The sequence below is a fragment of the Lepidochelys kempii genome, chromosome 11 (genome assembly GCF_965140265.1).
Source record: "Lepidochelys kempii isolate rLepKem1 chromosome 11, rLepKem1.hap2, whole genome shotgun sequence".
Lineage (NCBI taxonomy): Eukaryota > Metazoa > Chordata > Testudines > Cheloniidae > Lepidochelys > Lepidochelys kempii.
Window position 1 is genome coordinate 49572444 of NC_133266.1, and position 22941 is coordinate 49595384.

Here is a 22941-nt window from a genome sequence, read left to right on the forward strand (position 1 = left end):
CAGGGTTTCCTAGTTAAAATATTGAGTTTAAGATACTTTGTTATAGCTTGTGATTGTATTGGGGTTTCATTTAAGAGGATAAAAATTGAGACTGCAATCTGTATGAGAGACATGAATGAATTGCACCAATCATAGAGAGAAGAGTACTTTAAAATATGGAGCATCTACCTGACTGACGCTGAGGAGTGTTAAACGGAATCTAAACCACCAAATCCTTTTGCCAAACTTAATCAAGTAAAATACACTTTTCCTGAAATTGCTCCTACCTTACCTTTCAGTCTTCAAACTATTTATTCCATTAGCTGATGTAGATAACTTTTTATCCTGTTCTTTGTGAGAAGGTGGTACGTTAACTTTAAAGTGTTGTGTAACCCTTCTGCCAGGCCAAGTTGATAGCAGCAAGGGCCGGGTTCAGTACACAGGGGTTCCCTCTCATCAAAGCAAATGCAAAACTGTCTCGAGCCCCCACCCAGTGACCTGGGAAAATCTTACACACCCCCTGGGCACCTCAAAGAGGCAATACTTCCCCTCTCGCAAGCACAGAGTCTTGGTGTAGTAGAGAATCTTTAATAACATGAGGTAAACAACATCAGCATTAAATTGGGGAAACACCACAACTAGTGTTCATTAACCAAACCATGAGCAACGCCCCACCCCAGAAAAATTGGGCCACATCCTTTCCCTCGGGTTCTTGAGTCCAAACGTCTCTTGAGTCCAGCAATCCACGAATCACCCAAAGTCCAAAAAGTCCAGCCCCAGAGTTCAAAAGTTCATCTGCAGAGTGTTACTCCCCAGTCTGGCTAAAATGTGCCTGGGTGTGGGGGAAAGAGATAAGGGGCACCTTACGTGCCCTGAAGCTGACTGCCCCGCAGGGCTCTGCTCTGCTACGCTGTCTCACGAACGGCTCTGCTCCACTACGACCGACTCCGCTCTGCACAGCTCACCATCTCACGAACAGCTCTGCTCAGCTCGCCGTCTCATGAACACACCGCTGTCTCACGACCGGCTCCGCTCAGCTCGCTGTCTCACAAACAGCTCTGCTCACCCCGCCATCTCATGAATAGCACTGCTGCACACTAGATCTTCCGGCTCCCCCTTACTTGACACAGTGCTCAGTGATTTCAGCTCATAGTAGTGGGAGCTTTAGTGCTGGTGCACCATAAGACTAAAGTGAATTCAGCACAGTACCTGTAACAAAACTCTTAATAGACCCAAAATTAGCTCTGACATTCCACAGTGGAGAGAGACAGAGGTGCAATTGGTGCTTCAGGCCCTCACAAAGGGGCCTACACTACCAGGCACTAATACCTGTCTCAAGTCTCTCTCCCTTCACAGAGTTTTGGAACCCATGTCCCTTGCCTAGCGAGTGCTACTCAGTTGATGGTGAGTCCTTCATCATAACAAAAGGCCAAGTACAGTTCCAAGCACAGTTCCCATAATCAGGGTAATAACAATTTATTCTTCCCGCCCCAATAACAGAGACAATAGGGGATCCCACAACAGCCAAAGTGACCATTTGGGCAGTTATGGCCTCATTCTAGGCGGGGTGGGTGTGCCTATGCAAATGAGATCAGCCCCTGAAGTTCTTTTCCACAACTTGCCACACCTCACCACCAGATGTAAGGGTGGAGCCCACCCTGACTCTGCTTACATCTGCATGATATATTTAGCAATTAATCAACTCCAAATATTTTTTTAACCAGTACTTGCTTACTTTAAATGAACTGAAAAAGGTTTGATCACTTTTAAAGCTAAACTTGTGTCCCTGTGCTGGCATGAGAAAAGGTTTCCAAACTAATTTGTAGGTAGCGGAAGGATTTGCCTCCTCTGATTAGATTCTTTAAACTGGATGTGGTGTTAGAAATTTGTACTACCCATTTGTTAAGTTCTCGGGATTCAGTGATCAAGCTGCAGCAAATCAGTCAAAATAAAGGGAGGTCAATTGTCATGCAGTGAACTGATACACACATTACAGTGCAATTAATAATGACCAATTCCTTTTATGGAGTCAGTCCTGAATTCTTTGCACAATGAAAAGTCTTATTGCCTTAAGTGGGAGTTTTATGTATTCAAGGATTTCAGGATCAAGCCCTAAAAGAGAACTTTCTAAAATCTCGTGCTTCTTAGCATGGGTGAGCTATCATTCAAGCTCAGGATATTACTAGCTTAGAATCTGATCTAGCACCCACTGAAATCAGGGGGTATCTTTCTGTTGGCTTCAATGGGTGCTGCATCAGGCCCTCAGTGCTTCCTTTATTAAGGGCCAATCCTGCTGCCTCTGAAGTCAATGGCAACAGGATCAGGCCTCCATTTTGGCATATGTTGGGAAGAATTTATGTCATTAGGCCCAGTCCCGAAAGTATATATATATAACTAATATACTGCTTTTACTGTAAAATCAGTGGAGCAGAGAGATACAAAACGGAACATAAAGGTGCCAAAGTAGTCTGTTAAGTGCTAAGTACCACACAACACAAAATCCATTTATGGACAAATCCTGGTCCATACCACCGATCGGGGCAGTAGAACTAGGGTTTGGGGAAAGAGGGGAGGACTAGCATGCCTGCAATGGAAATAGTCGGGGGTATGGATCTATGTTCCCCCCACTCCAATAATCTCATGGAAGTGAGAGTGGGACCTGGCTATGTTCTGTGCATGTGCAAGGGGGTGGAGACATGAGCGGGACCCGAAGGAGAGGCTGGAGTGGCTACTGCAGTGTACAAGTTCAGGGTGGCCACCATGGAGCAGGTAGGACTCCCCAGCCTAGCCTGGTCCTGCTTTCTAGCCACTGTGGGTCCCAGCAGAGACCCTCACCCTAGGAGCAGATGCACCAGCTGCTGGAGTGAGGTGGGGGACCAGGACAGGACACAAGCACCTGGGTAGGGGATGGAGAGGATTGGCACAAGGGGCACCAGCTGTCAAAGGGGGTGAGGGGAAAGCACTGGGCACCAACCACCTGGAACTGCCTTAGGAATGGCCATAGGAACTACCGACACACTCCTTCCCAACCTTAAGCTGGAAGCCCTTTCCCCGCATCTCCCACCTTGAGTATCAGTAGCTTCCCTCAACCCCTCTTCACAGGGAGATTCCGTCCTACCCCCACCCACCGCTATGGGGCAGTGCTCTCTGACCTCCACAACACTGGAGGAGAAATGAAATGTTGAGGAGGGACTCAGTCTTAGTAGTACCCAGGGATCTCCTACACGGCCACCCAACCCCACTCCTAACTGCCCTGTTTTGGTAAGATAGTGCTGGAGAGTGTTATGAGAGGAGGCAAAACCCCCTCTCAGTATTCAAGTGGTAGGGTGAGGCTTCCCCTTCTGAGTGGCACTGGCAGCAATGGGGACTCTAAGGCTACCAGTCCAGAAACAGCCCTGAATGAGAGTTCCAAAATGGCATTCTCATGGAAGAGAACAGATCAAGACCAAGACCAACATTCACTCACCCAAGCAATCCGGATTGGAGGGGAGATGACACCACTCTCCGAAACCAATCTGCAGTTTGTACACTGGTACACATATCCCCCTCCCCTTTTGGCTGGTCCACAAGGGTAACTGAAGCCTCAGTTAATATGCAGCCTGCATAAAATTATTTCAGTAGAGAAAGTCAGGATTTGGTCCAAAGCACACAAGCACTGCATTAATCATAATAAAAAATAAAGGGAAGAGCAAAGAATGGAGTCACAAGTTGTACATTCACCACTGTTTTTTCTAAAGCATAAAATGTATTTAACTTCATGATCAGACAAGATAATACTGTGGGTTCATTATAAATATTCCATTACAATTTAGTTTTTAAAGGAATCCATCATTTCAAAAGTCCTAAATAACCTTAATTATGAGACAGAGAAGATAGCTCACAGGAGCTATCACTTTAAGGTTTCAATCAAGTAGCTCATTGTTTATCATTATGTAACTGAACTATAACTAAGTTTTACTTTAAAGACTATGGATTATTCTGTAACTGACTCCAAAAAACAGGCCTCAAGGGGTAATCATAAATCATGTCCTTATGTAACTTTAACACACACACACACACACACAGACACCAGGAGGCATATGTAGAGAACATGCTCATGTTAAATTCTAATTCATTAAAAATCACTTGTCCATGAATTTTTAACGTTAGTCTAGTGTAATTACCTGCCACATTTTCTTAGTCCCCACACAAAACACACTACATTTTAACATAGGCCATCATTATGTATCAATGGAAATATATCTATACATTTCTATTCACTTTGAGACCAAACTTGCAAGCTGCTGAATACCCTCAACTCCTATTACCTTCATTCAACATCTTAAAAGTGTCACCATCACTCACTTTCCAGGATTTGGCCCTTAAGACATTATATAGTGTCAGCCAATTATAAGATTTCCACCCTCAGCTTGATAAAGCGTGAATTAAGCGGTGTTCCTTATCCCCGTTTTCTTCCAAGCCATATCATCTTATGCCATCTACAGTGTGCCCCCTTCATTCCCACTAGAGCCAAGGAACATTATCTTGCTTGCTTTGTTGTTTTAAATTCACTGGGCACATTTAAAACCACATTTTTGGAAGAAAAAAAGCTTTACATTTTTGAAACACTTAAGATTAAAAGTACCAAAAATAAACTAGTAAAAGTAAGAGGTTTCTTTGGGTATGTTTACACTATGAAATTAGGCTGATTTTACAGAAGTTGATATTTAGAAATAAATTTTGTACAGTCGATGGCTTATGTCCACACTAAGCACATTAAGTCAGCAGAGTGCGTCCTCACTACCGTGGCTAGCATCGACTTACAGAGTGTTGTACTGTGGGTAGCTATGCCACAGTTCCCGCAGTCTCCACTGCCCATTGGAATTCTGGGTTAAGCTCCCAATGCCTGATGGGGCAAAAACATTGTCACAGGTGGTTTTGGATACATGTCGTCAGTCGCCCCTCCCTCCATGAAAGCAACAGCAGACAACCGTTTCACGCCTTTTTTCCATGCAGATGCTATCCCACAGCTAGCATGGAGCCCACTCAGTTCAGCTCACCATCACTGCTGCTGTTTTGTCCTGGATGCTGCTGTCAGCAGACGATGCAGTACGACTGCTAACCGACATCATCCACCACTTCCGCTGCAACTCTGCTCTCCTGCAGACGCCATACCATGGCAAGCTTGGAGCCCGCTCAGCTCACTGCTGCTGTTGTGAGCATTGTAAACACTTCACGCATTATCCTGGAGCATATGCGGAACCAGGCTAAGAGACGACAGCACGAGGACAATTTTGATGAGGACATGGACACAGATGTTCCTGAAAGCACGGGCTGCGGCAATTGGGACATCATGGTGGCAGTGGGGCTGGTTGATAAAGTGGAACACTGATTCTGGGCCCGGCAAACAAGCACAGACTAGTGGGACCGCATAGTGTTGCAGGTATGGGATGATTCACAGTGGCTGCGAAACTTTTGCATGCATAAGGACACTTTCCTGGAACCCTGAGTTGCTTTCCCCTGCCCTGAAGCGCAAGAATACCAAGATTAGAGCTACCCTGACAGTTGAGAAGCAAGTGGCGATAGCCCTGTGGAAGCTTGCAACGCCTGACTGCTACTGGTCAGTCGGGAATCAATTTGGAGTGGGCAAATCTACAGTGGGGACTGATGTGATCCAAGTAGCCAGTGCAATCACTGACATTCTGTTATCAAGGGTTGTGACTCTGGAAAATGTGCAGGTCATAGTGGATGGCTTTGCTGCAATGGGGTTCCCAAACTGTGGTGGGGCGATAGACGGAACGCATATCCCTATCTTGGGACTGGACCACCTTGCCAACCAGTACATACACTGCAAGGGGTACTTCTCAATGGCGCTGCAAGCACTGGTGGATCACAAGGGATGTTTCACCGACATCAACATGGGATGGCTGGGAAAGGTGCATGATGCTCGCATCTTTGGGAACTCTGGGCTGTTCGAGCAGCTGCAAGAAGGGACTTACTTCCCAGACCAGAAAATTACCATTGGGGATGTTGAAATGCCAATAGTTATCCTTGGGGACCCAGCCTACCCCTTGATCCCATGGCTCATGAAGCCGTACACAGGCAGCCTGGACAGAAGTAAGGAGGAGTTCAACTACACGCTGAGCAAGTGCACAATGGTGGTAGAATGTGCCTCAGGACATTTAAAAACTTGCTGGTGCTGTTTGCTGACTATGTCAGATCTCAGCACAATCAACATTCCCATTGTTATTGCTGCTTGCTGTGTGCTCCATAATATCTGTGAGAGTAAGGGGGAGACGTTTATGGCGGGGTGGGAGGTTGAGGCAAATTGCCTGGCGTCCAATTTTAAGCGGCCAGACAACAGGGCAATTAGAAGAGCACAGCAAGGCATGCTGCGCATCAGAGAGGCTTTGAAAACCAGTTTCATGTCTGTCCAGGCTTCAGTGTGACAGTTCTGTGTGTTTCTCCTTGCGGCAAACCCGCCCCCTTTGTTGATTTTAATTCTCTGTAAGCCAACCACCCTCCCCCCTTTGATCACAGCTGGCAAAGGAAATAAAGTAACTATTGTTTTGAAACCATGTGTAAGCAGAGTCAGGATGAGCTCCACCCTGACATCTGGTGGTGAGGTGTGGCAAGTTGTGGAAAAGAACTTCAGGGGCTGATCTCATTTGCATAGGCACACCCACCCCACCTAGCATGAGCCCATAGCTGCCCAAATGGTCACTTTGGCTGCTGTGGGATCCCCAGTGTCTCTGTTATTGGGGCAGGAAGAATAAATTATTATCCTGACTACAGGAACTGTGCTTGGAACTGTACTGGGCCTTTTGTTATGATGGAGGGACTCGCCATCAACTAAGCAGCACTCGCTAGGCAAGGGACATGGGTTCCAAAACTCTGTGAATAGAGAGAGGCTGGAGATAAGTATTAATACCTGGTGGCATGGGCCTCTTAGGGAGGGCCTTACATGGTAATTGTACTTCCTCCTCTCTTGACTGTGGAATATCAGAACTAATTTTGATTCCATTAGGAGTCTAGTTACAGGCTGCTGAGCTCACTTTGGGCTAATGGTGCACCAGCACTGAGGCTCCCCTACTACAAGCTGAATTCACCTAAGAGCTGAAATCACTGAGCGTTGTGTTAAGTAGTAGGGGAGCCTGAAGATATATTGTGGAACAGTTTGCAAGGAGTGCTGGAGTGCCTTGTGGACAGGCTGGTGGAGCAGTCCCTAGGTGGCGGGAGCTGCTTGTGGGACGCGGAGCGGAGCAGTTCGTGGGACGGCGGGAACTGCTTGTGGGCCGAAGAGCAGAGCTGAGCTGAGCGAAGCAGTTCGTAGGATGGCTGGCGGAGCGGGACGGAGCGAAGCGAAGGCCTATGGAGCTGTGGGGCGGTCAGCTTCAGATCATGTAAGGTGCTCCTTACCTCTCTCTCTCTCCCCCCCGCTCATCTCCACCCAGGTTGGGAGGTAAAGCTCTGCAGATAAACTTTCGAACTCTGGGGCTGCCCTGACCAGGGACAGAGACTTTTGGGCCACTGGACTTTTGAGACTTTGGGTGATTTGGGGTTGCTGGACTCATGAACCAAAGGGAAAGGGCATGCCCCAATTTTTGCTCATGGGTTGTGTTATGAATCCTGTTGGTGGTATTTCCCCAACAGAATGCCACATTGTTTCTCTCTGTTTTATTAAAAAGCTTTTTGCTACACTCAGACTATGTGCTTGCGAAAGGGGAAGTATTGCCTCTTGGAGGTGCCCAGCGGGGGTGGTATATATTTGTCCCAGGTCACTGGGTGGGGGCTCGAGCCAGTTTGCATTGTGTTATTGGAATGGATCCCCTAGATATTGAACCCGGCCCTTGTTGCTGCCAACTCTGACAGGCAGAAGGGTTACACATGCATTCTTTCTTTATTAATTAAAAAAAAGTGAGATAACTGACAAGGTAGCCCGGGTGGGGTGGGGTGCGGAAGGAGGGAAGGACAAGGCCTCACTGCTTATTGTAGCCACACTACAAATCAAACTGTTTGAATGACAGCCTTCTGTTGCTTGGGCCATCCTCTGGAGTGGAGTGGCTGGGTGCCTGGAAACTCCTCCCACCACGTTTGTGGGCATCTAGGTGAGGAGGATATGGTGTTATATCAATAAATTAAAAACTAGCAGGACCTTATTAAAGAGGAAAAAAGGCAAAATACCACATTTATTGTGAATACAGAAAGAATCATAGTAAGCAGTGAGTTATAATTATAACATTCCATTCAATCTCATATTTATTCACACAGAGAGAGAGAGAGGTTCTGCAAGGTTGTTATCATAGTTACCAGCCTTAGAGTTGCTCATGCCAAGCCACTGGCCAGGTGGCCTGGATATGAGGAGGGAGCAGAGCCTTGTCAGATGCTCATCTGATGCTCCTGGAAGTTGGTTTGTAGAATCAGACCCCCCAAAGTTCTCACTTTCTAGAGTCTATTTTTATAGGAATTTATTCCTAGGCCAGTCTGTGGGAATAGCTTCATCATGCTGTTGCTGAATCAATCAGCAGATAGCACATCCCTGACGGCTCCGTGCTGCTAGATGTTATCTTGTTCTTTGGTTCTCCCATTCTTGAGGCTGTTGGGTGGATTCCAGTCTGCCCTCCGGGGATCCTCTGGTTATTTGCACTTGACGCTTTCTTCAGCCGATGGACACTGGATTCTTAAGCTGGCACCTCCCTGATCATTCAGTTATTATCCACACCAAGCATCCATCCACATACATCCTCTATCTCTATTTTAATCACAATTGTTAATACAACAAAAAGGCGGGGAGTCTCTGGGTGCTGTTTCTGTTGTTACAGAGTATTGCTTTGAGTCTCTCTCTGTGTGAATTGCTTTGAGAACAGACTCTGTCTTAGAATGTACTAACGCAATTAGCAGCTTGCAAGTTTCACACATAGAGGGAGAGAAACAGTACCAAAAACCAAGAGACCTCTTAATTAGTAATACCCTGGAATTTAAACTCTGGGGAATCAAACTCATTTGTGATTTTAATACAGAACTTCTTTAATATGATCCAACAATGGAACTTAGGGAGGAGGTCAGGTGGTTGTACAATGGATGCAGCGGGGGTCTGTGCTCTTGTTGGCTTTCCTGCAGCTGCACCAGATGGTTCGTCATGTCTGTTTGCTCCCCCATTAGCCTTAGCATCACCTCCTGCCTCTGCTCTTCGTGCTCACTTAATGCTTTCCTAGCTTCTAACACTGAATGCCTCCATGCATTCAGCTGTGCCCTATCAGTGCGGGAGGACTGCATGAGCTCGGAAAACATGTCATCGCAAATGCATTTTTTCCGCCTTCTAACCTGTGATAACCTCAGGGACGGAGATGATGGGGGAGCATAGAAACATTTGCACCTGGGGGGGGATAAAAAAGGAGAGTAAAATTTAAGATGATACATTTCTGAGAACAAAGGGGAGACTCTTTCACAGTGAATCAAGCAATTCACAGCAGACAGCACATGTGCTTTAGGTACAAGGTCGCATTTTGCCTTTTTTATTGTGCGCCTGCCGGTATGGTGACACATCACACACGGCTGGGCAACAGAATTCAGTTTGGCAAAGGGTACACGGGGTTGGCTTCTTACGCATAACATGTGAAAATGGTTTCAAACTGCAGCACCATCCTTTCCCATAGCAAGAAATGGGTTGGGTTTCACATTTAAAAGGAAGGGCTGTGGTTTTCAGGTGGATGTGCAGCACACACCTCCCCCCACCCCATTGCATGCCTATTCTCTGGGATGATCCCTTTTAGCCAAGCGCAAACAGCTCAGCGCGAACGGGGTCCTTTTACTGTTCCCTTACAAAAATTCCCCTATTTCAACCAGGTGATCATGAATGATATCACTCTCCTGAGGCTAACACAGAAAGATATAGACCGAATGTTGCTTGACTGCGATCAAAACCCAGGACCGTTCGCTGCCATGCTTTGTGCTGCAATGATTCCAGAATACTTTCAGAGTCCTCCAGGAGAGCTTAATGGAGATATCCCTGGAGAATTCCCACTCCATCCCCAGACACATTAACAGACTTTTCCAGTAGCTGTACTGGCCGCGAATGCATCCCAATTCTTCAGGGCAAATTGACTATTAAACACTATTGCTTTTAAACCCTGTACTATAGTTACAAATGTGCACTCACCAGAGGTGCCTTTCTCTGGCTTCAGGGTCCGGGAACCGGCCTTGGGAGGGTATTGGCTCCAGGGTGATGAAAAGGTCCTGGCTGCCGGGGAGAACAGATTCACCGCTTGCCTGCTGTGCATTCTCCTCCTCCTCTTCCTCATCCACAAATTCCTCCTCCCTGTTGCATGAGACTCCCCCTTGCAGGTGTTCACGGACAGTGATGGGGTAGTGGTAAGGTCCCCTCCTAGAATGGCATGCAGCTGATCATAGAAGCGGCATGTATAGGGCTCTGACCCAGAGCAACTGTTTGCCTCCTTTGTCTTTTGGTAGGCTTGCCTCAGCTCCTTAACTGTCACGTGGCACTGTTGTGTGTCCCTGTTGTAGCCTCTCTCCAACATGCCCTGTGAGATTTTGGCAAATATATTTGCATTTCTTCTTTTTGATCAGAGTTCTGCCTGCACAGATGCTTCTCCCCATACAGCAATCAGATCCAGGGTCTCCCTTTCGGTCCATACTGGAGTTTGTTTGCAATTCTGGGGGGACTGCATGGTCACCTGTGCTGTTGAGTTCACCACTCCGACCAAACAGGAAATTAAATTCAAAAGTTCCCGGGGCTTTTCCTATGTACCTGGCTAGTGCATCGGAGTTCAAAGTGCTGTCCAGAGCGGTCACAATGGAGCACTCTGGGATAGCTCCTGGAGGCCAATACCATCGATTTGCATCCGCACTAGCCCAAATTTGACCCAACAAGGTCGATTTTAGCACTACTCCCCTTGCTGGGGAGGAGTACAGAAGTCGATTTTAAGAGCCCTTCAAGTCGATGGAATGGGGTTGGTTGTGTGGACGCATTCATTTTAAAATCAACCTAATGCGGCTACATTTGACCTAACCCCTTAGTGTAGACCAGGCCTTTGAGTTTATTCAGGTCTATTACAGTGTCTTAAACAAAACCTTGTTGTATAATCATAAGAAAGCCTGGTATGTATGAACTGTAATTTATTACTTTACACCTACCGAATAAATGTATTGACAACACTTAGCCAAACAACACACTAAACCACAGCCTGCCACATCTTATTCTTTAAATCAACACATTTTTTGTGCTGCTCCATCTGCCTAGAATTCTTTCCCCTCCTTCTCTCTGAGCCTCACTCGTTTTATGTCTTGCTTATGTCCTGACCAAATTCGGGGAAGAATCCTGGTCACATGCTACATCAGGCACATTGCACATAGTCTAAGAAGAAAAACTCTTTATGTAAGATGCTATGCAGAAAGGTACATTGCTCTCCTTGGTGTCAGTGGTTGAACTCCCAACAGCCTCAGTCAGGCCCAAAAGGTGTATTGTAAAATCTTTTTTGATAACCTGATAGTTCTGCTGCTCTATCGTCTTTGCACATAGTCTCTTGTCTTTCTCTATCTCAATTTCACTTCTTAATTGATTAATATATTTCTCACTACCTTACATTATTCTACTGTGATTTTCTTCTTTAGAGCTAATAGATCAAGACACTACATGAAGAAAGAGACACCAAGAATATGGTTGAACTAGGCCACAACATTATTAACTCACACATCTGGGAATTATCTGGCAATAACTCATCCCTTGCAGGTCATCCTTCCTTTTGTAATCTGTACCACCTGGAGGAGTGCCGCTGTCAACTCCTCTCCTCCCGCTGTACCATCTTGGGGTATGCTGCTGTCAACGCCTGACCGCTCCCTACCATCTGGGGTAGTGCTGCTGTCAACCCCCAACTCCTCATGCTACCTGGGTAGGGCTGCTGTCAGCCTCCGCCCCATCCACACCATTAAACTAGTTCCAGCACTGTGGCTGGGACCCATCATACAAGAGTTAAGTAGATAGAGGGTTTTGTCCTCACTGTACCAGTCATTAGGTGCCCCAATCCCATCCTGCACCTTCTTTAGGGGATGCTTCTCCTAATCCACTTTTTCAAGGAACCAGACTCCCTACTGAATGGGTATCTGCCAAATTTTGACTAATTTAATTTTACAGCATAACCTACACATGGGGTCCCTGGGCAGCTGAGAGGAAGGGGGTGGTGGAAAAATCTATATCGCCCAGGACAATCCCTCAGTGAGGGAAAAATTATTTCCTAGCCCCACAGCAAGGACTGAAAAACCCTGTTTATACTAATCCCAAGGGGGATGGGGATGGAGCTTTTCCTCAGTGCTCCAGGTACGGGGAAGGATTTATAAGAAGCCCATAGGCTTAATCCACACCCTTATGCCACGTGCTTCTGTCTAGCCATGGAGCCCATGAACAGGCTCAGTGCCCACAAAGAAGGGAGAAAAAAGGCAAAGCAGGCAGTAATCCAAATGTTTTCTTTCCCCTGCTGGCCCAGACAAAGCCTCTCCACCTCTGAGGCTACATCGGAGGAGGGGACTTTTTCATTGCTTGACTGAATCATAACATTTTAGTTCAGACTTTTTTTTTTAATTTGTTAAATGAGCTTTTTCATAATTGTACACCTGGTTATTCCCATTCGTTGTTTTTATTTGCATTCACTGCTTTTGTTTCATTTCCCCCCTTACCTGTTTTGCAACTTCAGTTTGAGTTGCATATACACTCACAAGAGAGCTGCGTCTAAACAATGAATCCAAAACAATGAATCCAAGCACTTTCAGGTTTGGGGTCTCGATTTGAACTTTGTGGATCAGGTCCCAGGCTACCATCTGTTTCATCATTTGCACATTTGCAGAGGAGAGACTATGTGACTGAGTCAAGAGACAGACCCTTCAATACTACTTATTCTGGTATTGTATAATTTCATTAGAGGGATGAGAAAAAAGCAAGACCGGGCCAGAAAGAGGATATGTTGGTTTGAGGGATATGTTAATACAGTACGTTAATTTCTTTGATGGACAGAAATCAAACTCAGACTGACAAAGCCCTGCTCTCAATTATTCTGTATCATAACCTATTCTTTCACTTGATCATCTGCAGGTTGATATGCTGGTACAAAATCATGAACGTCCAGTATCCTGCCAAGGGACTTTAGATTTATAGTAACTCATTACATCAGCCTCATGTTGAGTGTACCACTCAGATATCCTTTCCCTGGGCATGAGCAGCCAAAGCTTAATGTCTCTCTCCTTCAGCAGTTCCAGAGTCCTGCTGACTAAAGTGAAAAATAAGTGTATTTTCATGAAATATTGGTTTGCTGTAAAACAAAATGTGAAAAGGAACTGAGACAGTACGAGATGGGGAAAGGGGATTAAAACTCTCTTGCTTCACTAAAGAAGCTACTATACATCTGCTCAAATCAGTATGTAAACTAGAGCATTTCTATTTTACTTTTTATCTCTGTATTTGTTTCTTTGGATAGGATACGTACACTATGTTTTTGTAATCTGCACGCTATTTTAGTTTGGTGTTCAAGGTGTCCTGCAAAGAAAAGTTGTTTTTTGTGTCCTTTTTAAATTACTGTTATTCTTTATGATGTACAAAAAGACTGTTTTTAAGTTCCCTCTTTCTGTTTATGTGTGTGGGGGGGGTTGTTTGTTTGTTTGTTTGTTGTTTTTAATAAATAAGAAATTCAAGACTCATCTACCCTGTTTTCTTGATAGATTCTATGGAACACTGAAGAACTGATAGGAGTATCACACTAGGGATACCCTGCAAATAAACCTGATTGAAGGGGAAATAACTTGAAAATCACAATTCCATCTGAAAATTGTGGCTAGCTACTGCTGTCAAGGGAACAACCCCCAAGTGAGAAAACTGAGATAGTTAAGGTCTCACAGCAAGTCAAAGGTAGAGCCAGAAACACAGCCAAAGTCTTCTAATACCAAGCCCAGTCCTCTCCACTGGATGGTGCTACACATACTCCTTAGGATTGTTTGCATTCCAAGGGACAATATTTGCCATTTGAATTTGGCATAAACAGCACAGCAAATTTTTACATGTTTTGTGTTAGGTATGTTGGAGGAGAAACAGCTTGGCTGGTCTGTTTTCCAGACCCTCAAGATTCCAGGCTAGTTATGAAGGGAGCATCAGTAGGCTACAGTCTGCCAGCTAGGGGCATAGTGTTTATGCTACTTGCTGATCATGCATATAGTCTGCTGCTTTTTAAAGGAAAAACAGCTTAGATCTCCACTCTCCTTACCCCCTCCACTACTAGTGGACCTGAGCCATCTGACCTTGCACCAGCAGCATGGTGCTGGAAATGAACTCATGGCCACCACAGCTCTGATTATCCTCAATGCACAGAGTCCTCAAAAGGATCCAAGATATCAAAAATTATTGTATTTTGGGTCCACTAAAGGGCTTCTGAGTATAACTTTCGAACAGAAAAGTTAATCTATATTGAACAAGCAACAAACAAAGTGTATCTACAACACAGGGGTTAGAAATTATTCAACAAAATAACAAGTCCCCATCCTTTGATATTACTTTTAGCTTCATCTCCTTTGATTTTACATATGGAACAATTTAGAACATCAAAATGGTGTGATGCTTTAGAACTTTTTTCTTATAATGCCAGCATTCATAATAGTTGTAATTTGCTTTTCAAACAACCCTTGAAAAACCCATTAAAACAATCATAATAAAGCCACTGGAGGATTATTGTTGCATTGGAATATCAAAGAATTTAGCATGCATTGAAGATTTATTGTCATATGAAATATTCAAATGTTAATGATACCAATCTGCAATACGGTGTTCTTCTTTTGATTAGATGCTATACATCAATGTGACATCCTTAATACTTTTTGTTAGGCTGATAAATGAAATCAATTTTAAATTACTTTCTTCAGTATGCCTGCCAGTTAATTTAGAAATAAAATTATTTCCCTATAAATCTTAAGCAATGAACTATAGAAATGTAAACACACCACAACAAATACTGTTACTATTCTGTTGCCTATAATGTTTATAGTAAGTTGCATGCATTTCTACCTCCAATGTCTCATTTGTATCTCTCTTTTTAAACACAGGAAGCTGGCAAAATATTATTTTTTTCAGTAGGGTTCTCTCACTGGACCCTTCTCCTCCGTCCTCAATTAATTCTTTTAGGCCACGATTCAGCAAGGCCCCAATTCAGCAAGGTACTTAAGCACAAGTCTAACTTTAAGCACATGAATAGTCTCACTGATGTCAGTAGGATTACTCATGTACTTAAATACCTTACTGAATTGGGATCCAAAGCTTTTAAGCAAGTGCTTAAGTCCATCCCTATTCAGAAAAGCAATTCCCAGATTCTTAAGTCCCATTGACTTATATGGGACTTAAGCATATGCTTAAGTCCTTTACTGCACTTGGCCCTGGCGCTTGCTCCTGACTTCAGCAGGGGCTGAGGAAGTTCAGTGCCACTCTGCAGTGCTCAGCTCCTTGCAGGATTGAGCCTATATTTATAGTATTATAGAAGCAAGTGTTGTATGTAGCTGAAATATCATTGTAGGAGGTTCATTGGATAATGTAATGATTACTGAACTTTTCAGTGTAGCAGGGAAAGTGCTTGAAAACTTTATTGCAGGGAGCAGAAGGTTTAAAATGAAATCTTAAAGATGAAAACAAAACAAAAAACCTTCTTCCCAGCCATCTGGTTTTTGTCAGCTAACCTTTTAAAGTTGTACCAAATCATTTTTCTTAGATCTACACAACCCATTAGTCAAGTTTGCTGTAATACACCTCATAATTTGCCCCAATTAAGTCCAACTCAGAGATGTGACTTGTGCAACAAGCATTATGTCATGAAGGAGTATATGGGACTACCTGTAGTTACCCCCACCTTCTTTCTGTTTGATTTGCCATTTCATTACTATGTGGATGGCAAGTTGAGGGTGGGAGTTTGATGCAGGTAGAATTTTACTATATAAGAACACAATCCTGCTTCCAAAATTGATGGAAGCATAGCCAGTGACTTCAGTGGGAGCAGGGTATGCTCAAAACAGTACAGCACGTTTTGTTTTAAATGTTTGATAAATGATTTGTATAAGCATAGAAAACATTACTGAGTGGGCAAAGCAGAGTGTTTTGAAAGATGTATGTTGGTGTTAGTTATTGTTATCCCAAGCCTGTAGTTCCCAGGATCTTCCTTCTTCCCTTTTTTAAAGATTGGCACTACATTAGCCTTTTTCCAGTCATCCGGGACTTCCCCGGTTCGCCATGAGTTTTCAAAGATAATGGCCAATGGCTCTGCAATCACAGCCGCCAATTCCTTCAGCACTCTCGGATGCAACTCGTCCGGCCCCATGGACTTGTGCACGTCCAGCTTTTCTAAATAGTCCCTAACCACCTCTATCTCCACAGAGGGCTGGCCATCTCTTCCCCATTTTGTGATGCCCAGCGCAGCAGTCTGGGAGCTGACCTTGTTAGTGAAAACAGAGGCAAAAAAAGCATTGAGTACATTAGCTTTTTCCACATCCTCTGTCACTAGGTTGCCTCCCTCATTCAGTAAGGGGCCCACACATTCCTTGGCTTTCTTCTTGTTGCCAACATACCTGAAGAAACCCTTCTTGTTACTCTTGACATCTCTGGCTAGCTGCAGCTCCAGGTGCGATTTGGCCCTCCTGATAACAGGAGGTTCTTATACTACATTCTTCCCCATAGCATCTGAGCTCTTGGGGTGAAATCCTGGTCTAACTGAAGTCCATGGCAAAACTCCCACTGACTTCAGCAAGTCCAGAATTGTACCCTTGGTCTTCCAATTGCCTCAACTGCCCTATCCTCTGTAGCACACATGTAACAGGAAAAGCTTTTAGGCTAACATCTATATTTTCAGTGTAGAGTACCAGTGCCTCTACTATCTCAGAACATAAATGGGGGTTTTGATGAATTTTTTCATTGTTTCCATCTAGACAGACAGCCTTTAGTTATCAGTGCTCTGGGTGAGCTACTATTGGGTGTCTCCAAAATTAAAGTAATTAGAGATAAGTGTTCATTTCCAAATAGGGTTGCCAACCCTCCAGGCTTGGCCTGGAGTCTCCAGGAATTAAAGATCAATATTTAATAAAAAATTATGTCATGTGATGAAACCTCCAGGAATATGTCCAACCAAAACTGGCAACCCTGCTTCCAGTGATGCATCCTGTCCTGCATTTTAGCACTCTAGACTCCCACACATATAGACCAAGCCTATCTACCTTCCAAGATTCACTGGATACTGGCCTGTGTTTAAAATAAAGAAGGTAATTTGTTTTTACTAAATGTTATGTTGCAAGTCTTAAAATCAAAAATAAAATGATCCCAAAATAAATTTCCTGAAAAGTTTCATGCATCAGACGCCACAGTTTTATCCCTTCAAAATTATGGAACATGACAATGTACCAGCCTAGGAACAAAACATACCTAGTGATGGTAATAAAATATGATATTTTACTAGTCTGCTGACTAGACATGCAGAACTTTTCAAGGCAAACCTTTCATTTATTTTAACTCCTTTATATTGGTATTTTTCAGCTCTTCCAAATATAAGCTTTAAACCAATATCAATCAGCAATTCAATATATATATTGCTTAGTTTGCAGGACAATAATTCAACTGATTGCTGCCTCGGAGAGAGGTAGAAGAGCAGTCATAGAAATAGTAACAGGATAATGTAAGCAAAACTAAAACAGGCATGTAAAGGTTCCCCTTGTTTTTAGTTATGTGGGATCTATTCCTTTCCTCCAATGCACACAGATGGGCCACCAGATAGAATACAGTTCTGAAAAGCTGCTTGTAGACATTTACCCATTGCAAAATAACATGATCTGGTCTATTGGATACTGGCCCAAGTATACATTTTGAAAAATAAATTATAAATAAGTGTAGAAGATGACCACAATATTGATGCAAAAAAAGTTATTAATAAAAGTATTAATATTTAGTTTTATACTTTTAGATTATTGCATTCTTCACTTTGCCTTTACTGAATTTTAGGAAATACTTGTAATATGTTCATATGCATTATGCTTAGAGACTAGGATAGCTCATATGCTTATGTTTTGGTTGCTTATATAATGAAATATAATGTTCAAGCTAACTAAGCAAATTCTGAGAAAATCTCTGCTTTCCATCACCAGTAACAGGCATCAAGTGTCAAGGAAGATAACACATTCATTAGCCATAAAACCATGCTTATTACTGCCAAATGTTATTACACAGACTCTGGAATGCAGCTTTATAACTTCTATTTGGCTTTAATATTCTATATCATGTTCTTTTTTTACTGTGTTTTGAAAGATGTATGTTGGTGTTAGTTATTGTCAAGGCTACGATTAAACCATGGGTTTTTTTAGTAAAAGTCATGGATGGGTCATGGGCAAGAAACAAATAAATCACAGCTTGTGACCTGTCTGTGACTTATACCATAAATACCCCTGACTGAATCTTAGGGGTGGGGGCAGACTTTGCCATGGGGGAGCAGCCCCCAGCACCAGCCACTGGAGGGGGAGCTCCAGGAGGCCAGCAGCTTCTCCGACTGCCACTGTGGGGAGAGAAGCCCCGGGGCCAGCCATTGCTCCGGCCGCCCCGGGACTGCTGCCGAGAGCCGCTGAACTGCAGCTGCTTCAGCTGCCCCGGCACCGCTGTTCAGGACGAGGGCCACTCCAGCAGTGGCTTGGGCAGCCCTGCGGTCAGTCACACTGGCCACTGCAGATGTCATGGAGGTTGCAGGAAGTCATGGAATCCGTTACTTCCGCGGCCTCTGTGACAAACATGGAGCCCTAGTTATTGTGATTCATGCTTTGTATAGACTATTTGATAGGAGTCTGGTTGCAAACTGTAAGTGATTGTAAATTGTAGCTTGTAAATCTAGAAATCATTTGGCCAAAAGGCAAATCAACAACGCTGTCTTACCAAAGAAAAGGACACATCTCTCTTGAATCAGATAATAGTTGGTATAGATATGATCTTTATCTCAAGAAACAAATTTTATAAGATATTTATGTTTTAGAAAGAGACCTATTTCTGTAAAAGAATGTGAATATTGTTTTTATGCAGGCCATACCAAACAGGAGTGATACTTAGGATGTGTTATCAGAGCTATAAACGCAGATATAAAATTGTGCTTTTTTACCCCTCCACTTTGACAAAAGGAAAATTTTAGTTTCAAACCCACACAAAAAATTCTAGAAATATCCTTATTGAAACTGATTTCTTATATAAACACACTAAAAAGTCTTCCTTCTTCAAACGTTAAGGAGAACATTTATGGTTTGGAAATGTTTTACGGAAGATATTCATTACTATGGATTTAAGTTTCCAAATAAAAGGTGAAACATTTTGCTTTCCTTCAAATGCTTGAGATGGTATAAATTTCTTTTGAGATGTATATTTGTCGATATTTTCTATCTCAGTGCAAGCCTTCATCTAATAATAACTGCCTGAATCCCACTGTAATGTTACTAGTAAGATGTTTTATGTACAAACATAGCAAGGTGTGACAAAGTTCCTCCTCTACCTTGGTGGGTCTTCCATTTATTGGCGGATTTGCTCGCCTTGGAGCTTCACGGCAGCCTCAGTTTGGCCGTTTTCGTGAACCCACAGTCCAGATCAACTCCTCCTGTGTCTGACCAGGAGTTGGGAGGTTTGGGGGGAACCCGGGCCCGCCCTCTACTCCGGGTTCCAGCCCAGGGCCCTGTGGAATGCAGCTGTCTAGAGTGCCTCCTGGAACAGCTGTGCGACAGATACAACTCCCTGGGCTACTTCCCCATGGCCTCCTCCCAACACCTTCTTTATCCTCACCATAGGACCTTCCTCCTGGTGTCTGATAATGCTTGTACTCCTCAGTCCTCCAACAGTATGCGTTCTCACTTTCAGCTCCTATTGCCTCTTGCTCCCAGCTCCTTACAAGCACACCACAAACAGAAGTGAGTTCCTATTTAAACCCAGGTGCCCTGATTAGCCTGCCTTAATTGATTCTAGCAGCTTCTTGATTGGCTGCAGGTGTTCTAATCAGCCTGTCTGTCTTAATTGTCTCCAGAAGGTTCCTGATTGTTCTGGGACCTTCCCTGTTACCTTACCCAGGGAAAAGGGACCTACTTAACCTGGGGCTAATATATCTGCCTTCTATTACTCTCCTATAGCCACCTGGCCCGACCCTGTCACAAAGGTCATTTGGTTCCCAATGTAAAAAGCAATTATATTAATAGGGGAATTTAATTGGTTATCTAGCAATGCTTACGCAAGTCTCAAACTCAGGAAGACAAGGAAAAAAAGCCAATATCTACTCTAATGACCACTTAAGTTTAAAGAATCTTTAAGAATCTTTAAGAATCAATTATGTTTTTCTTAAAAAAGCTATTGTGAGAGCTGGAATATTTTTAAATAGAAAACAGAATTGTCTGGACTTATTTGAAACAAAATTTCAACTCCTATTAAACCCTGATGAAACTAAAGGGATATATCAGAAAATAGACTAAATGAAGAGTTAAAACTCTAACTTTGAAGATATTCTTAGACTTTCCTACTACAAAGACAAAAGCGATTACAACCCTGCTGCATATGCTTAGTAGATTGCATAGTCCTCAGCAATGCTACCATGACAATCCCACAACGATGCTGAGCCAATAAAAGGTGACAGCAGCTGATATTTGAATCCAGTAAAATCCCTAAAACAAGGGTGTCTTCCATCATCAATGAGATTATAAAAAGAGAGGATTATAAATCTCTCTGAACTGAAATACCAACACAGCACACTCATCTTAGCACACTTAGTACAGCCTGCTCATTGCATCTCTGCAAGCAGACACCCACCACAACAAAACAGCTCAGAAGAACAAAGAAGCTACAACACAGCATGATGAAGAAGCAATCTCCCAGCCCTGCATTGCTTCTGTTACATGATGAAATCTGTGAGATGATAGCATCATTGATGAGATGGGGTTTTCAAAAGTGCTGCCAAGGGGTTAGATTTAAATTTTTCTTGTAATAATTTTAATCAAATATTAAAACACTGTTGTAATTTAAGATATTAACAGCGTCTCCTTGTAAATGCCAGATAGTTTAAGCTATGTAATCTTGGAGAGGACACATCAGCAAAAGAGAGAAATAGTGAGATTTTATTTGAATGTAAGATTCTTAATATTTATTAATTTCCCGGTCTCAAAACCACTCCTTGAATGACTTCTTTTAAGTAACTAAGTTTTAAAAAACTTCAGTTTTATAGGACTTAGTTAAGCTCACCTTTGCCATTAATACACTGTTTAAGTTATCTATGATACACTAATACAAGACTCACTCCAAATTTTGGGAATGATATACTTTGGTCTTAACTTACCTAGAGTATCCCCACTCTTGCATATTGCAGGTGATTAAGGTGAATTTCTGTTGAATACACAGAGAGAGAGAGAGGAATACAGAAGAAACTGAACCTGAAGTAAACACTGTTTACACAACAGAACCACTAACCCAGGAACTTATCCTTGCAACAAAGCCTGTTGCCAATTGTGCCCACATATCTATTCAGGGGACACCATCACAGGGCCTAATAACATCAGCCACACTATCAGAGGCTCGTTCACCTGCACATCCACCAATGTGATATATGCCATCATGTGCCAGCAATGCCCCTCTGCCATGTACATTGGTCAAACTGGACAGTCTCTACGTAAAAGAATAAATGGACACAAATCAGATGTCAAGAATTATAACGTTCATAAACCAGTCGGAGAACACTTCAATCTCTCTGGTCACGCAATCACAGACATGAAGGTCGCTATCTTAAAACAAAAAAACTTCAAATCCAGACTCCAGCGAGAAACTGCTGAATTGGAATTCATTTGCAAATTGGATACTATTAATTTAGGCTTAAATAGAGACTTGGAGTGGCTAAGTCATTATGCAAGGTAGCCTGTTTCCTCTTGTTTTTTCCTACCCCCCCCCCCCCAGATGTTCTGGTTTAACTTGGATTTAAACTTGAAGAGTGGTCAGTTTGGATGAGCTATTACTAGCAGGAGAGTGAGTTTGTGTGTGTATGGGGGTGGGGGGGATGTGAGAAAACCTGGATTTGTGCAGGAAATAGCCCAACTTGATTGTCATGCACATTGTGTAAAGAGTTGTCACTTTGGATGGGCTATCACCAGCAGGAGAGTGAATTTGTGTGGGGGGGTGGAGGGTGAGAAAACCTGGATTTGTGCTGGAAATGGCCCACCTGATGATCACTTTAGATAAGCTATTACCAGCAGGACAGTGGGGTGGGAGGAGGTATTGTTTCATATTCTCTGTGTATATATAAAGTCTGCTGCAGTTTCCACGATATGCATCTGATGAAGTGAGCTGTAGCTCACGAAAGCTTATGCTCTAATAAATTGGTTAGTCTCTAAGGTGCCACAAGTACTCCTTTTCTTTTTGCGAATACAGACTAACACGGCTGTTACTCTGAAAACTGTTTATTCATTGTATTCAGTTTCAGTTTTCTTTTCTTTCTTTTTCTCTTTTTAAAAATGAAAGAGATTGTGAATAATTGTGATTATTTTGCTTAACATTAACTGTGGTGTCCCCCAAGGCATAGAAAGAACCCATGTGACTAAAACAGTGGGGGGGGCACATCTCTGAATTGGCATTGAGAGAGAGAGAGAGAGAGAGAGACTTAGTAAGATTGCATTTTCCATTCTTGTGTCTCTAGATTACAATTTTTTAGTAATTTTAGTATAAAATTACTTGGTGCTTGACAACTTAAATCACTCCTTTCTCCCCTCACATATTACATCAAATATACACTATCTATTCAGTCACCTGGAATGAACCCAAAGGCAAATTTCCAAAATGTAAAATACACTCTACAAACTTAACTACATATATACCCAGTAGAAAATGAGACATTCAACAGTACTGAGTACGTGCAAAAATACATGTTTTAACTATAAATATGTATATATGCAAATACTTCTCCAATAGAT

At 43.1% G+C, this 22941-nt stretch overlaps 2 long non-coding RNA genes across 2 annotated transcripts in view; both read right to left on the reverse strand.

Annotated features, from left to right (window-relative positions):
• Nucleotides 1–22941, reverse strand: part of LOC140895717 (uncharacterized) — a 77526-nt gene that overhangs the window by 32157 nt on the left and 22428 nt on the right. The gene's annotated exons all lie outside the window — the stretch shown is intronic.
• LOC140895719 (uncharacterized) lies at nt 3452–5453 on the reverse strand. The gene is made up of 3 exons (XR_012154320.1): nt 5019–5453; nt 4783–4864; nt 3452–3578 (listed from the first exon to the last, which is right to left on the reverse strand). It is a non-coding gene; the product is annotated as an uncharacterized lncRNA (long non-coding RNA).